We start from the raw sequence: 16,830 nt of genomic DNA, 5'->3' as shown, positions 1-16,830 counted from the left end.
ACGATACCTCATGGCAAGGAGAGCTTGTTCCATGGTAGTCTGGACTTGCCATATCGGAGCAGGAAAAATAAAAATAGAATTCCTGCTACGAGTCCCAAAATGAGAGGCAGACCACCGAACACAGAGTGCATGAAATTTGGAAAAATGCTGAGGACTGCTTCGAATGGTGTTAACAGTCCCGAAAAGATCGTCTTAATTACATGTGCGATGCCGCTGGTATCAGACATGTTTAAGATTTGACCTAACATTTCTGCGAAATGTACTGGGCAGTTTGTTGATAATAATGCATGTATCTCTGCAGAAGTCCTTGCAACTTGCAGATCATACATTTCTCTAGACGAGGTCAGTGGCACAGTTTTTTTGTAAAAGAATGGCTTTCATTCTGCCTAAAGTATCAACTCGTATAGAAGAGATATTCAGTGAAGGCCATAATGCCGTCTCCCTGTATGTAGTACTCTTTGGATACAATACTTGCATACAACAAGTGACCCTGTCTGACACACTAACCAGATAGGCTCTTCCTGGCAACATGCCACAACAGCTGTGATCGTTGAGCATAACGTAGCTCCCATTGGAAAGCTGCCTAAAAATTGGTTCTATCACGGCCACTGGAGTACCGTGCATGTGGCAAGAAAGGTTATTTAAAGAACCTTCGCAGGCTCCTTGTAAATTAATACCTGTACATAAAAGTGTACCACTTAGTGAGTTTTTACAGTTCTTTGTACTAAGAAATACCTCCTTTCCCCCACTCCAACATTTGTGTGTATATGGTAAATTCCAGGTTGACTTCATGTATCCTTTACCCAACCTTTCATACCGGCCTGCTGGTATGTGCTGTAGACAATACTGAAATTGGAAAATCGTCACTGGTATTGAGATGGTGCTATTTATTATCCATTCAACGACAGGTTTCTCAGAAACTGTCAATGGTAATCTTTCCAGGTTTTCAATCCTCAGCACCATATAGTCTGCTCCTCTTTGTGCCAAAGAGATTTGTTTATCTGTAAGGTTAAGGACAGTAAACAATGACGTGGTATTGATTAGACGTCATGGCACATAGCCTGAACGGAGATTTTGCAACGTCCCGCCTAGTAGCATAATAGAACGCAATTGAGACTGGCCATGTTGTAACATTAGCAAATCCTGTTCTATTATGTCAATGGCAGATGATACAATGCAGTCCAAAGAATAAATTCTGGAGGACAGAGTCGTTAACCCATTGTCCACTACAGAGAGTGCTTTCTCTAAATAATACAATCAATTTCTCGTATTTTTTCTGCAGTTTCCATTTGCGGTATTTTCCAAGCTTTGTTGTACGCAGCGTATATACCGGCGTATATGAAAAACATTTTTGTCGTTGTTTGCGAGGCCCGAGTAAGAAGTCTCGCAAGTCAACACCTTCTTTAAGTAAAGTCAAGTGTTGTTTAATTTCTGGGAGTGTGTATTTCTGTAGCCAATTAAGGCATAGTTTTCCTACACTGTATGTGGTGACTATCCCTGGATGTTGTCTCTGGGAGTACCTTGGATATGGCCTATTCATTTTGAAACCTTCTGTTTTGTTCATGAATCTATCTTGACAGTTTTTCGTGTCTAAGGGCTAGATTAACCATTGTCTCCAATCAGGATTGGTTCTGTTGTGTTTCAAAATTTGTTTCACGTCTACCTCCTCATCTGCAGTGCCATTACTGTCAGGTGTGGCCTTAGGTATGGACGGTTTGTTTAAATCTTTTATCTTAGCTAAGTAGGGGGGGCGCTAGAGGGCGCACTGCGGAATGGCTGACTGCTAAGTCAGCTCCGCCGGACGGGCGCGTTTCCACGGACCCCTTGGCCCCGAATCCACCCTGATTCCCGTACAAAACACCGGAAAGGACGGCTGAAAGATCCGACTCTGCAATGCGTTGACGCTGGCCAGCAATTATGCAGCACGCCGAAGGAAACTGCGAAAAACCTCCCGGCGCTGGAAGGCTGGACAAGATGGCGGCGCGCGGATGTGCCGACCGCAGCTGAAACTGAACGCTGCCGCCCTCAGATGACCACAGGACTCTCCCCATCCCGGCGCACAGACAGTAAGAATCGGGAACCGGCGGCATTCTGATATGAAATACCTATATCATGAACGGATCTTTGAACAGGCGCTGTGCGTTCCACGGCGGCCAAAATGGCGGCGGCGGTGAAGCGCAGGACTGATGACTCTGCCCCAGACATTGCCGGCTCCCTGTTCTCCTGCGCCGGCGAGTGAACAGATACGGGAAGGCTACACAGCGCGGCTGAAGAGGTGAGCGGGGGAGATAGGCAACTGGGAGCTCGCAGGCAGAGGTGAGGTGGCGCGAGGCTTCCTGACACTGCTGCGCGCCGCTCCAGAAGGCGCGAACCAGACCTGCCCTCACTCACGGGTCCGCCTCACTCGGACAGGGTGCTACAAGAAGTGCAACGCAGTCCCCTAAGCGTATTCACCATCAAGAGACACGCCTGCGAAACGCCGGACGCTACCCTGGGCCAATATGTGACTACGTGGCCATTCAAATGAATAGATCCCCAGCACAGGGGACGGCTGGAGCGAAAGTGCGACGCACACGGACGACGACCAAACCAGCAGCCCCAACGAGCCCGATAGTCGCTAGCCCAGCCGCACCCGCGGGCTACATGGGGAAGCCCGACAGACAGCAGACGAAACTGCCTTTCGAGGCGAAAAAGCAAACGGCGAAAACGGGAGCTGCTCAGGACACTGACGGAGACCAGGTTCTAGGGGACGGCGCCGGCATGGAGGCAGTACTAAGGGCTATCCAACAGAGCTTGCACGATATGAATAACAAAATGGACAGCGTCATGGCGAGGGTGGACTCGTTATCTAACAAGCTGGAAAACCACGACGAGAGGCTAGTGGAGGCGGAGCAGAGGATCTCCTCGGTGGAGGACCACTCCAGAGACATAGCGAAAACGCACGGCGCCATTGCAAAGACCCTGGACACCCTGAAGGCGAAGGTGGAGGACCAAGAAGCGAGGTCTCGCCGCAACAACGTACGCATCTCGGGCCTGCCGGAATCCACCAACACGGGCAGAATGGAGACGTACGTTGAGAACATGCTGAAGGATATCTTCGGGGCTGAAAGCTTCTCTGCCGTCTTCCTGGTCGAACGGGCACATCGTTCCCTGGCCCCCACTCCAAAACCGGGGGCTACGCCTCGGATAATCATCGCCCGTATGCTCAACTACAGGGACAGGGACGCCGTACTACGTATGGCGAGAGAAAAAGGCGCCATTACCCACCAGGGTAATTCACTGGAATTCTACCCAGACCACACCATGGCGGTGCAGCAGGCAAGGAAGGAATTTGCTCCAGTGAAGAAGAAACTTCGGGAGTTGGACATTGGATACGCGATGCTGTACCCAGCAAAACTTAAAATCCTAACGGATGGCAAGCCGGTAATTCTCACGACGGTTCAGGCGGCGCAGGATTATGTCAAGAACCTCACCAAACGCCGGAAGACTCAGGAGACTGCGGCCAGAATGAGCGACAACGACTGATGACAAAATGGCTGACATGTCCGCGTCATTGGAGTACTTTCTCGACACTGGCAGCGGGCGACGGACATTTTTGACAACGTGCAGCCGCTTGTTGAGACCCACGGGGCTGATGTTGTCGATGCTGACGAGTTATGGAAGGAAGACGCCATCGGCAATAGCGCAGTGAGTACACCTGGGGAGTGTTGTTGCAGAACCCGGCCAAGTACTATGGGTCTTACCTGATCAAAGACATGCGGCCGGCTGGCTGTACTGACCGCTATACCACTGTGATACCCTGAGACACTAACTACGAAGGTGTGGGACACTGCCTGCATGGGTATTGAAACCTCGGAGGGACATGGAGGGAATGACGCTGCTCAGGTTGCTCTTGCGGGGGATTGGGGGCGGGATGAGGGGCCTAGGGGGTGATTATTGACGCTAATATTATCTTGACATCGCGCTCGTCCACATCCACTATGTGGGTGGAGATGTGTGCTTCAGGCGGCACCCCCAGGAGGGTGTTCCCCACAACAAGTTTATTCACAGTTCTGAAATTTGGGGGGGGATGGCTTTGGCAAAGTTTGGGCGCTAAAGTGGGAGGTGGGGGGATGGGGAAGCTGGGTAGAGTTAATATGTTTGCACTGTGTCTGAGAAGCATTGAGACCTCTTTTATTGCCTGTATTATGTATGATGAAAATGAGCTGTTCCACAGGTGGCCGCATAGATCACACGACACACAATTTTACCTGACCACGTGCTAATGGCACGCTCTGACACACTAAATTTCATCACATGGAATGTCAGGGGGCTGGGAAATCCGAAAAAGAAACGGCAGATGTTTGCATACTTTGACAGACTTCAGGTAGATGTGGCATTTCTCCAAGAAACACACATGGCACCCAATTCCACATCCAGGCTGGGCTCAAAATGGGCGGAATCCGCCACAGGCGCATGTTACTCGACGTACTCCCGAGGCGTCAGTATCTTGATCAAGAAAGGCACACACTTCAAAATTACAGACACGTACACTGACGCTGGAGGGAGATATGTTATAGTGGCAGGCGAGACGAGACACCAGAAACTAGCCCTTGTGAATGTGTATGGTCCGAATGTGGATGATGCGGGTTTTTTTGAACGCTTATGGCACACTGTGGCGGATATACAAGCGGACAATGTCATTTGGGGGGGGGACTTTAACGTGACACTCAGAGATGGGCTCGACAGAGCGACACACACACCTGAGCACCATACCAAGGCGAGGGGAATGCTGCTAGACGCTATGTCTAATTTGCATGTAAGCGACCTGTGGCGGCTACTACACCCGGGGGAACAGGTTGCCACGCACATAAACGCTGCAAATAGAAGCTGGTCCAGATTAGATTTTTGGCTGGCTACTCAGGACGTCCTTGCATGGGTGGAGCAGATAACACATCTCCCGAGAACACTATCGGATCACGGCCCTGTGCTTTTGAGGTTAAGGATCCCACACTATGCCCCACCTCCCTACACCTGGCGCTTTAACGCACAGGCCCTGCGCGACCCGCTGTATGTTGACACAGTCCAAAAAGCGATCACAGACTACTTTGAATTGAATGCCCCCACCACGGAGGACCCGTGCCTCTTGTGGGAAGCATTTAAAGCGACTATACGGGGCGTGTGCATTAGCACGTCCGCTGGCATATTAAAAGATATTCGTCACCAACTAAAAAGAAGGGAGGAGATGCTTCAAGACCTAGAACAGAGGTACACAAACACTGGAGACACGGCACTGCTAAGTGACATTCAGACACTACTATTGGAATACAACACATTTGCTGATGACGAACTTAAGTACATATTCAAGAGAACGACGGCTAGGAGATATGGGGAGGGAGGCAGACCGGGGAGGGCCCTAGCGGAAAAGATCTGCTCGGGGAGGGCGCCACAGCATATAGCGACTATACATACCAAACAGGGTACTCGTGCACATGACATGCCGACCATTATGGGAGAATTCAGAGACACCTACGGGACACTGTATGAGGCCAGAGCTCAATTATCTCGGGAGGAACTATTGGAATACATGGCGGACGTTGAAATCGCCTGGCTGGCTGACGGCCACAGGGAGTATTTAGCTAGGCCTCTCACGACACGAGAAATCATAGACACTATCAAACGACTCCCCAATGGCAAAGCGCCGGGCCCAGACGGCTTCGTCATAGAATTCTATAAAACATATGCAGACACGCTAGCACCCCACCTGATGAATCTATACGAGTCCGCGCATGAGGCCCAAACACTGCCACCGTCCATGAGAGAGGCGCTGATCATCGCTCTGCTGAAACCGGGCAAAGACGAAGAATACTGCGACTCTTACCGCCCCCTCTCCTTGATAAACATAGACACCAAGATATTGGCTAGCATTCTAGCAGACCGACTGAAGCCCCTAATGCCGATGTTAATTAGACCTGACCAGGCTGGTTTCATTCCGGACCGATCGACCACGCACAACACTCGTACTCTATTTGCACTGGCACACTATTTGGCCCCGGACATCAAAGCGGTTGCTGTCTTGTTGGATGCGGCTAAGGCATTCGACACGATTGACTGGCCGTTCCTCCACGCAGTCCTGATCCGGATGGGGTTCCCCCCGTTATTCATCGGATGGATCACAATGCTATACTCGGGCCTGTCGGCCCGCATACGGGTAAACAAGCATCTGTCGTCCCCTATACCCATCGAGCGAGGCACTAGACAAGGGTGTCCTCTATCGCCAATGCTGTTCGCCATTATACTGGAACCCTTGGCTTGTAAGATACGACAACACCACCACTATTCTGCTATCCAGTTGCCTACGCGACCCATACACATAGCCTTATATGCCGATGACATGGTCCTGTACGTAAAAAACCCCGAGACGAATCTAAACCCACTGCTCAGGGAATACATTAAATTTGGCCAATATTCGGGCCTTCACATCAATTGGGGCAAATCCCTCATACTCCCGCTGACGGACGGAACCCGGCCCACTGCGCTGGACTACCCCCTGGAATGGCAGGAGGAACCGACGAAATATTTAGGCGTTTGGTTCCACAGAGACCCGGAGTTGGTCATTCGCACCAACTACGGGAGGACTGTCTCCGCGCTAGCAGATAAGGTCCAAAGATGGATTGGACTGCCGCTCTCACTGGCAGACAGACTTGCCATTGTGAAAATGGTGCTCCTGCCCAAATTCTTATATCTCTTCAATAATATCCCTATTAAGCCACCGGCCGAGGTGTTTCGCAACATCAAATCCCTCATGCTCTCCTTAATATGGGCGGGGAAGCAGGCCAGATTGGACCTGCAAACTCTAACTCTCCCGTATGCTAAAGGGGGCTTCAGGGTGCCAGATATTTACCTATACTACCAGTGCGCCCAGGCGCAATTCGCGCACTATTGGTTCCATGAGATTCCTTTTTTAACGCACGTGGCAGTGGAACGCGGAGACGCTGACCCCATCCCACTAACAAGTATATTAACACACAAACGTCCCAGGTTGCACGATCATGACATCAACCCAGTAAACACCACAATAGAAGCATGGAGGACACTGAGTAGGATGGCGCACTGCACACCAATCTACGCACCATCACTCCCATTAGCACACCATCCGGCACTATCTGTCACACAGGAGCAGGTGGGGATGGACCTCCTTAAACGTGCTGGCATAGACACCCTAGGGGATTTATATAAAGACGGGATGTTTGTGCCACTGGACCAACTGACATACATTCAAAATCCGACACTGCTATTCAGTTTCAACTATTACCGATTACAGAGGGCGATGAAGGAGCATTTTGTGACTTTCCCGGTGGAACCACAGGCGCTCGCACCACTGACACTTGTGCTCAACACCCCCTCAGCATCACACTTGGTGTCCCGACTATACCGCAGTGAGCAAGCTAGTAATGGGGGTAACACTACCAGAGCCAGGGAGAAATGGAACACAGCACTGGGGGATGACCTCACGGAGGAGGAATGGGAGGCCACCTGCATTCTAACGGGGATGCTGACACCTAATGGGAATCTTAGACTGATTCACTACAAATATTTGCACCACATGTATCACACGCCTGCAAGGCTACACAGGTACGGCCTGAGAGACAACTCCAACTGCGCTAGGTGCGGACAGGGGCATGCAGATTTCATTCACTTGGCGTGGCACTGCGATGCGGTGGCACAATACTGGGATCGGGTGGTGCAGACGCTTAACATTATACTGGGGGCACAATTGCCGTGTACAGCTAAGGTATGTCTCCTAGGGTTAGTGCCACAATTGAGGGCGAGACGACGTAAACTTTGTGTGATTGCACTACTGATGGCAAAGAGGAGAATATCCTTACATTGGAACAGTAAGCGGAAACCTACAATAAAAAATTGGCTGGAGGACTTGGCCTATTGTAGAGACACTTTGGTCACGTATGAGGAAGAATTGCCTATGGGGTCCCGCCCCAGAGACTTCTGGGAACCATTTCAACAGTACCTGGTGTCCGTGGCCACTGTCAATGACGCGTGCTGAGCGCACAACTGCCACGAGATGTTTGCCACTCTGGGATACTATGGGCGGAGCGATGAGGGAGGGAGAATGTAGTGACACAGTGCTTTGAGTTTTGTAAGGGGTTATTTCTTTGTTGTTGGCATCATCCTCCCTAGGTTATGGAGGCTTTGGTTAAAAAATACTGAAAATGTGAGACTGATCTGGCGTATATACTATGCGGATGCATTGTCTATGGAAACCGAGACTACATCGATACCGAGCAAGCGCCGCCAGACCTATGGTTGTCGGCTGATGGGCTGTGTATGACTAAATCTCTGAGTTGATCCTGCGTACTATACATAGCCGGCCTTTTAAGGTTGTAGGCGATATTGATTGTATTATCTTTTTATGACAATGTGCAATAAATGTCTTGCCCAAGAAAAAAAAAAAAAAAAAAAAAAAATCTTTTATCTTAGCTAAGCCAAGACATGATGTTTGTTGAACCGTGTCGTTCAAAAATACGATTTGTTCTGGTATAATGCAGGCTCTGAACAAGGCTTCTGAACCCTGCACCTGCCATTCTTTTGTGCCCCAGACAGTTTTTGTCTCAATGTTGTCTTTCCAAAAGTTAAAACCTAATGTAGACAGCTGAGCATAAAAGTTTGTAGAATAAATTTGTTTAGTATTGTCAACATCGTTTTCATTCCTGTCTTATTCACATTTTTGAAATAAAACGTTTCTGGGTTTGTGACATTAAAACCTGTAAAGTATGGAAATTTGTCATAGAATGTTTTAGAGCTGCCTTTTGGTGGTGTTGGACAATGTTCCCATTGATTGTAAGTAGAAACATTTCTAGGATTTACAGATTTGTGCAAATAATGGTGACCAAAATGCTTGTAACAATACAGTTCTTCATAACTTGTTGAACCTTCTAAGTGTTCATGTTTTTGAAATTTTGCTGACATTTCTAAATCTGACATCATATTATTAACAGTTTCAAAGTCCCAATCATCTGAAAAGGTGCTTGTTGAAACAAAATCACTTAAAGAAACCTTAAACTGGTGTGTAATCTTCAACAGCTCCACCGGGCCGTGAATGTCATAGTCTGTTGTGTCCCATGCTATACCACCAGGTATAGGAATGGCTGTGATGTTCACTGATGACAGGTCTCTTCGCTCACGATGAGATGATTTGTAAGGTTGCATGAGTAAGTTGATGTTCTTACTTTCTGTGTCCATTGCACTGTATTTTCCATCTATCATTCATCCCAAACTTAAAACCAGAATGAGCCATAGTAGTAAAAAAAGTACACCCAATCCTATCCAAAATTCAACCCATGGTGAAACCAGATATGTTTTCTAAAGTTGATGAAAGAGTTCTGTTATTTTTTCTTTGAAAGTTTTATTAACTGGCGTTGTTTCAGGTTCACTGGGATCCTCAGAAAAGTTATCGAAGTTGATAAAATAGCCAGAGGCAGTTCTGTCAATAGTTGGTATCGCATCCGGATTCTTTGAAATCACTGGAGCTGTTTCTTCCTTCGTCATATTAGTATAGTCAGAGGCTATATCATTATAGACAGGTGTTTCTTGACGAACTGTTATTTGGGTATCAAGAGGGACGAGTTCCATAGCTTTGTTGCTTAGTCCTTCTTTTCTCACTGTAGGTTTATCAAAGGTGATACGTCTTTCAGTTTGAACCTCTTGAATAGTAGCCAGTATTGGTCATCTGCTACTTCTTGGGAGTCCACTGGGCCTACTACCTATTATTGGCCACATGATGTGGTTTTACCAGGTCAATTGATACTGTTCTGTTCTCCCTTTTACCAGCAAGCGGCGGTAGTAACACTGATCTTGTTCCAAGAATTGCTAAGACAGGTACTGCTTTTCTATAAGAAGGCCCAAATTCCTTCTTCACCGCAATCTTTTCCCTGACTATATCCCCAATCTTTGGAATCCAGACAGGTCTTGCTGGGACAGGTGGTTTTTCTTCAGTGGTCATTGGTTTTTCTGTAGTGTTACTCAGACTTCTTGTTTCATTAAAGTCCTGTAAAACAGCCAAATGGTCTTTGATATCAAAGGGTTTCTGTTCCACCACTGAAGTTTGACAATCAAGGTCCTGGATAAGCATTCTAGTACCAAATAATAATTCATATGGAGTGATTCCCCCCCGAAAATTTCTTGGCAGATTATTAAGATTTCTTTGGACACTATTTAGATGTTTGACCCACCCGTCACCCAAACCTAATACCCTAGCTGTTATAGATTGCTTTATGTCAGTTTTTTCTTTCCACTACCGCATTTCTCTTAGGATGGAAGGGACTCGAAAACCGCAATGCAACGCCCAAGCTGGCCATGGCCTCCTTGTAAGTTCGAGAGCTAAATGCAGGACCCTGGTCAGAATGTAGCTCGCCGATTGCGTATGTGCTGATAAAGACTCGCAAATCTTTTATAACAGTTCTGGCGTCAGCCGAGCGCTGGGGCCACATCCAAATGAATCTTGTGCAGGAATCCACTGCGACCAGGATATATTTATAGTTACCAACCCTATGTAAGGGACAACAGTGGTCCAGGTAAACACATGCTAATGGTTTATCTGAAATTAGAAGGGGCGTCTGTGCAGGTCGTTTCACTGTAGAAACTTTAATTTTTTGGCAGATTTCACATTCTAGCACATAGATTCTAGTTTGTTTCCTCATGCGTAGCCACCAGTTAACAATGATTCAGTGGCGGAACTTCCTGCGTGTGCAGAGGCAAGCCCTTCATGTGCTGCTAAAATTAGTCCTAACCTATGTTCCATGTTTGGGATTGCCCTATCCCCCACTCCAGTGATTCGAGCAAAAGGAACATTGTTTGCATCAGTTATATATGAGTACTTTACTGGAAAGCCTTTCGGGAGTGTCTTACCACTGTCTTTTACTGAAGCAGTGACAGCTTGCATTATTTCGCTGTCTATTTTTGTTTTTGAACGAGTGATTGCAGCTACGGAAGCCGTTTGCATAGCTGCCTTTGCGGCCTCATCAGCCAATGAATTTCCTGCAACGTGAAACGCCATCACGCTGATGACTCAGTGTATGAATCACGTGAGTCTTTTGTAGTTCTTTTTGCAAGAGAACTACTTGTTCCCATAGCAGTTTATGCATAATTGTCCCACTTTAGCGTCTTTGAAACCGTTTTGAACCCAGTTCTGCAAATATTCATTGTAAGATTGGACGCAGTAATATGAATTGCACACTATGAGTGTGGGGAATTCGCGATCGGTCTTTTCAAGCGCCATCTTAAAAGCCTGTAGTTCAGCTCGCTGAGCTGTACAGTCTCCGAATGTTTGAGTTTTAGTGACCATTGGTCTAAATTTACCTTCGCGCCAGCGACCTTTAACAATCGCGCACGCAGCACTATAAGCCTGTTTACCCCCAATCGCGGGTTGTGCTGATCCGTCTGTATATATTATACAGCCGTAATGTTCAAGTGGCAGAATTTCAGACGGCAGAGGACGTTCTAATTCGTATTGTAGGAATTCTTGTGTTTTTAAATACGGGTCAAAAACGTATTCAACGTATGTTGCAGCAAGAGAATGAACCCAATGTATCCATCTCGGATGTAGAGCTTTAGCATTTGGAATGCTTGCCTTTGTCACGGCCTCTAAGGCAGGTACAGGTGTAACGCTTTTTATGCGTTTTCCCTGTGCGAGGGCTCTTTCTTTTGCTACTGCAGTCTGAACCTCTGTCAGTATCTTTTCTGTTGAAGTGAATTTCATTTCAGCTTGTATGTACAAGTGTGACTTGTATGCTATTGATACTGTCTCACCTTCGTTAAAGGTTAGGTATGTGAATCCACATCTCCCTGGGATGATTCGGATCACTAGGTTACGCACGTTGTCTCGTGTTTGTAACTGTGTTTTTGCTAACATGTCTATTTGCAGTAAGCGCAACATTTCTGTGTGTTTTTGTGTCCAATTAGTAGGTTTGAAATCAGGTTTGATTAGTTTGTAGAGAGGTTTAACCCTTTCTGCATAGTTTACAACATAAGTTCTTCCAAAATTCAGGAAACCTAGAATTGACTGTAAGTTTTTCAGCGTTTTTGGAGGTTGGAGCAGCGCACATTTCTTTAAAATGTTTGCTGCCAGGCTTTTGCCTTCACTTGATAACTCATATCCCAAAAATAAGACGTTGAGATGGGCAATTTGTGATTTCTTGAAATTGAATTAATACCCTCAGAAGCAAACTCAAGTAATATGGTGTTCACTCTTTTCAAGTGTATGTCCAAATCATCATCTGTAAGGTAGATGTCATCGACATAGGACAATGCCTCATCATCGTACATTTGTAGTAACTCTGTTACTCTGGCTGAAAATAACCATGGACTATTCTTGAATCCCTGGGGGAGACGGCAAAATTGTCCCTGTGCCCCCATTATGGAGAAAGCGGTCAAATACCTGCTTTCAGGTGCAATGTTTTAACAAAAGAAACCATTTGAGATATCTAATGTAGTTTTATATTTTTTGCGCACAATGTTATTCATCAGTGATGCACTATGTACGTTTTGTACTGCAAAAGTTTTTAAACAGGAATTTAGATGTCTGTAATACAAAACTAGACAATATGAATAGTCTGGTTTGGAGACAGGAAACAAAGGATTGTTCATTGATGAGGTGCATGTTTCAATCACCCCTTGGTATTCAAGTTGATTTAAAATCTCCCTGACCTGTTTTTTAGCTTCCTATTTTACAGGATATTGCCTTTGCATTGTTGGTTGAGTTTTCAACTGGATTTTATGGTGAGGGGAATCCTCATCATATCCTACATGATTTTTGTATAGTGCTGGGGCCTGGGCCACAGCCCATTTCCTAGCATATGTGAATTTTTTATGAATTGGAATGTGATTTGAGAAGGCTGGGATAATTATAACTTTGCCATGTGGGCACTCCCTGTAAATTCAGGTGGCCAGTCTTGTTCAGCTAGTAGGATGCCATAACCCTTAGAGAGCTTCTCCCAAAAGAGTGCTCTGATTTTTCTTGGTTTGTCACCCTCCATCCGGAGTGTTACTTCATATAACTTATATGGTACACTAACCCTGGTATCTGCAGTTTCAACTTGGATGCTTTCATTCAAGTCCACTGTCTCCAGATGATCCTTCAGGATCTTGCAAGCTATGGTTACCTCTGCTGCGCTGTCTAGCATCGTTTGGGCCCACTCCCCGTTCTTGAGTTGTGTCCTCAAGATCCTCGGCATGTCTGATCTTTAGACTTGCTACCTTCTTTTTGGGAAATTGGCTTTTCTTATTTTTTGGAACGTGCTGTTCGTCTTTGGACTTGTTTTTCTTTTTGTTCTAATCGTCCTCTTCTTTCGGATTTCTGCGAGAGAAGTCTGAAAGGTACGAGAGGACCGTGTATCATTATCTTGATATCTATCAGGTTTTCTCAAATTATCCCTATTTCTAAGGTTGTACCTTTTTTCGGAGGGCTGCTGCTGAGGAGACCTTCCTCTGGACTGAGAACGCTTATCTTTAGGAAGTGTCTGTTTGGTGTTTTCCCACTTCTTTTTAGGAGTAGTGAGATTATTTTTAATAAAAACTTTTTCAGGATTTTTATTTAGTGAGGGTTTTACTGGTTTCCCACCCAAACTATCTCTATCTAGTTCTTCATAGGATTTTTGAATAATTCTGGCAAGCTCATACGGTTGCTCAGTAATATATGTTTCTTTTAGTTTTTGGCGGATCGCCAATGATGCTGCTTCACCTTTAATGTTGGCTAATAGTATAGCCGAGACCTGTTTGAAATCCTTCAGTAATTTCATACCCAGATTCAAGGCAGGTTCTGGAAGATATTCATTTTGAATCTGTAGACGGAACACCATGTGTTTTTGTGTAGATTGAAGCAAAGACTGTACCCCAAGTGTCGCAATCCTCTACGTGTGCTGCAATCCCCATTGGTAAACAGATTGTCAGAATCCTGTCTTTCTCATGAGGTGTACTATCAGGGAATACTGCCTCTATTTGAGTAATTTTTTGTGCTAACCAGAACGGAATTTGTTCTCGTTTTGCGAGCAATTTACCAATGACTGACTGTATAGTCTGTGGTGTAATTTTGTTTGTGTTCCCTTGATAAGGGATGTGCTGTGGAATTCTTACATCTGGTTGGACTGTTAAAGTCCTCATGACATATTGAACCAACTGCCTGTGTATTTTAATCAGCTGTTTTAGCTAAGTTAATAGTTCAGAACCTGTCATCGTTTCAATGTCAGGATGTGGTGTATAGCTGGCTAGTACCGGCCATGTTGCTCCTGGTCTACCAAGTGGATCGAGCCTGGTAATGTGATTTTGATGTTGTAGGGCGCCTTTAAACCAGAGCTGATGCTCGTTGTAAATTAGTGGAATTTCAACGTCCTCGAAAGGAACGTATTCCGCTGGAAGTTCCTCTTCTTTGTAGTAGTGGAACATATGTGTTATTTGATTTGCTTGTGGAAAGATAATCCATGAATAGAATACCTCTGTCTGCCAATATTCATGTGCCTCTATAACAAATATAACTCTACCACCTCTGGGTGATAGACCATTTTCTATAGGTTTTATAGCTATCGTTTTCCTTAAGTTTTCCGGGATGATTATAGCATCATCGTCTTCTTTATTAAACCCTGTAACGTCTACACCCGGCTGGGTTGCGCTTACTGCAGTTCCACAATGAATTTCACAAACAGAATTGCCTAGAAGGAACTCATTCTGTTACTCAAGATTTCACAGACAAACTGGCAAATCATTACACGGACAAAGCAGACACAGTGGACTCATACTTAAAACAGAAACAAAGCACTAACCCTTGTACAAAACAACAATCCAAGAATACTCTAATCCAGCCTCTCCGTTTCCTTCCAACACATCTCATACTATGAATTTATGGACCTGGTCAAAGCAAGCAGGCCTGCCGTCGGACCTTCTGACCTGTGTCCACCACTAACTTTCAAGATAATTCTTTTAACAACCTCTGCTGCCACTCCAGTAAGAAGAATCATCAACAATTCCTTAACTGCCTGAATATTTTCCGAAGAACTTAAAAAGTCACACATAGGCCCTCTACTGAAAAAAAATAATTTGGACCTGCTGAACCCTGACAACTACAGAGCCATTACAAATGGACCTTTCCTGGGCAAACTGATAGAAGGAGCAGCGTTCGCCTAGATGTCACAATTCATTGAAGAGAATGACATATTTTCAGACTTCCAAACAGGATTCCATCTGGGAAGAGGCACTGAATCTGCCCTCCTTGCCATCTGGGATGACTTGAAGAATACAGTAGACCCCAACGGGGTTGCTGCACTACTCCTCTTGGACCTTTCGGCTGCCTTTGACATGGTTGACCATGACACTCTAAAACACAGACTCTATGAAGCCGGCATAGAGGGTACTGCTCTAGACTGGATCGCGTCCTACCTTCGAAACAGAACTAATGTCATCCATACCCCATCTTTCTCGTCCAAACCATACTCCACAAAAGCAGGGGTCCCTCAAGTCTCTATCATCTCGCCCATGCTTTTCAACATCTACCTGAAGTCATTACCGGTACTGATCAATACATTTCACCTCACGTGCAATAACTATGCAGATGACACGCAAATACTCCTTCAACTGAAATGCACCAAAGACATTGGAAAATCCCCAATTTTCAGTTGTCTCTGAGCCGTGGATCAGTGGATGACCTGAAACCATCTCAAATTTAATGCCTCCAAAACAGAAATACTCATGTGTGGCGATTGGAAATATTATGTCTTGCTTGCCGTCTGGCCCGATGAACTGGGATCACCACCTAAAGTATCAAAGGAAGTAAGTAACCTCAGAATGACCATGGACTCCTAGCTATCGATGAATGCCCAAGTGGACAAACTAGCAAGATCAAGCTTTGTCACTATAAAAACGCTACGACAAATGTTCCCGCATTTGGGATTTCCACACAAGGTCCAAGCTATCATCTCCCTGGTTCTGTACAAACTCGATTACGCCAATAGCCTCTACCACGTTTCACCTTTAACAATCATTAAAAGACTACAGCTGATTCAGAACCTGGCTGCCAGGCTACTCTTGCATATCAAACCACAAGACCACATTTCACCTGCCTTGAAAGCCCTGCATTGGTTACCGGTTCCCAGAAGATCCACGTTCAAGCTGTTTTGAACCCCCCACTATCCTTTTCAATCAAAATAAGAGACTAACATGTTAACTTCTCGAATTTCACATTCCACTCTACTAATTCACCACTAATCCATTATGGGTTCCAGAGTAGCGTGCTACTCACCAATAAAGCGCTTCAATGCCCCATCAGGATTACAAGCACTATATAAATGCAAACCTTTTTCCTTTTCAACCCCTCCCCAACCCTCCTCAATCCAAATAACTGACTAACATATCCACCACTCACATTACTTTTATATTTCACGGTATTAACTCAACACTAATCCTTATGGTTTCCAGAGTAGCAGACTACTTGCCAAAAAAAGCGCTTCAAAACCCCATCAGGGGTAGTAAGCGCTACATAAATACAAACCTCTTTCCCTCTTCTATCCCGCCGCCTACCTTTCTCTATCCAAATAACTGAATAACATATCCACCACTCAAAATCCTTTATATTTCACTATACTAATTTTCAACACTTATCCTTTATGGGTTCCGGAGTAGCGTACTACTCGCCAGTAAAGCGCTTCAACACCCATCAGGGGTAACAGGTGCTATATGAATGTAAACCTTTCCTCCCATTCTATTCCTGCACTATCCTTCTCACTCCAAGTTGCTGACTAATATCCACCACTCAAATTACTTTCATAGTTCACCATACTAATTCACCAT

The sequence above is a fragment of the Lissotriton helveticus genome, chromosome 6 (genome assembly GCF_964261635.1).
Source record: "Lissotriton helveticus chromosome 6, aLisHel1.1, whole genome shotgun sequence".
Lineage (NCBI taxonomy): Eukaryota > Metazoa > Chordata > Amphibia > Caudata > Salamandridae > Lissotriton > Lissotriton helveticus.
This window is presented reverse-complemented; position numbering follows the sequence as displayed.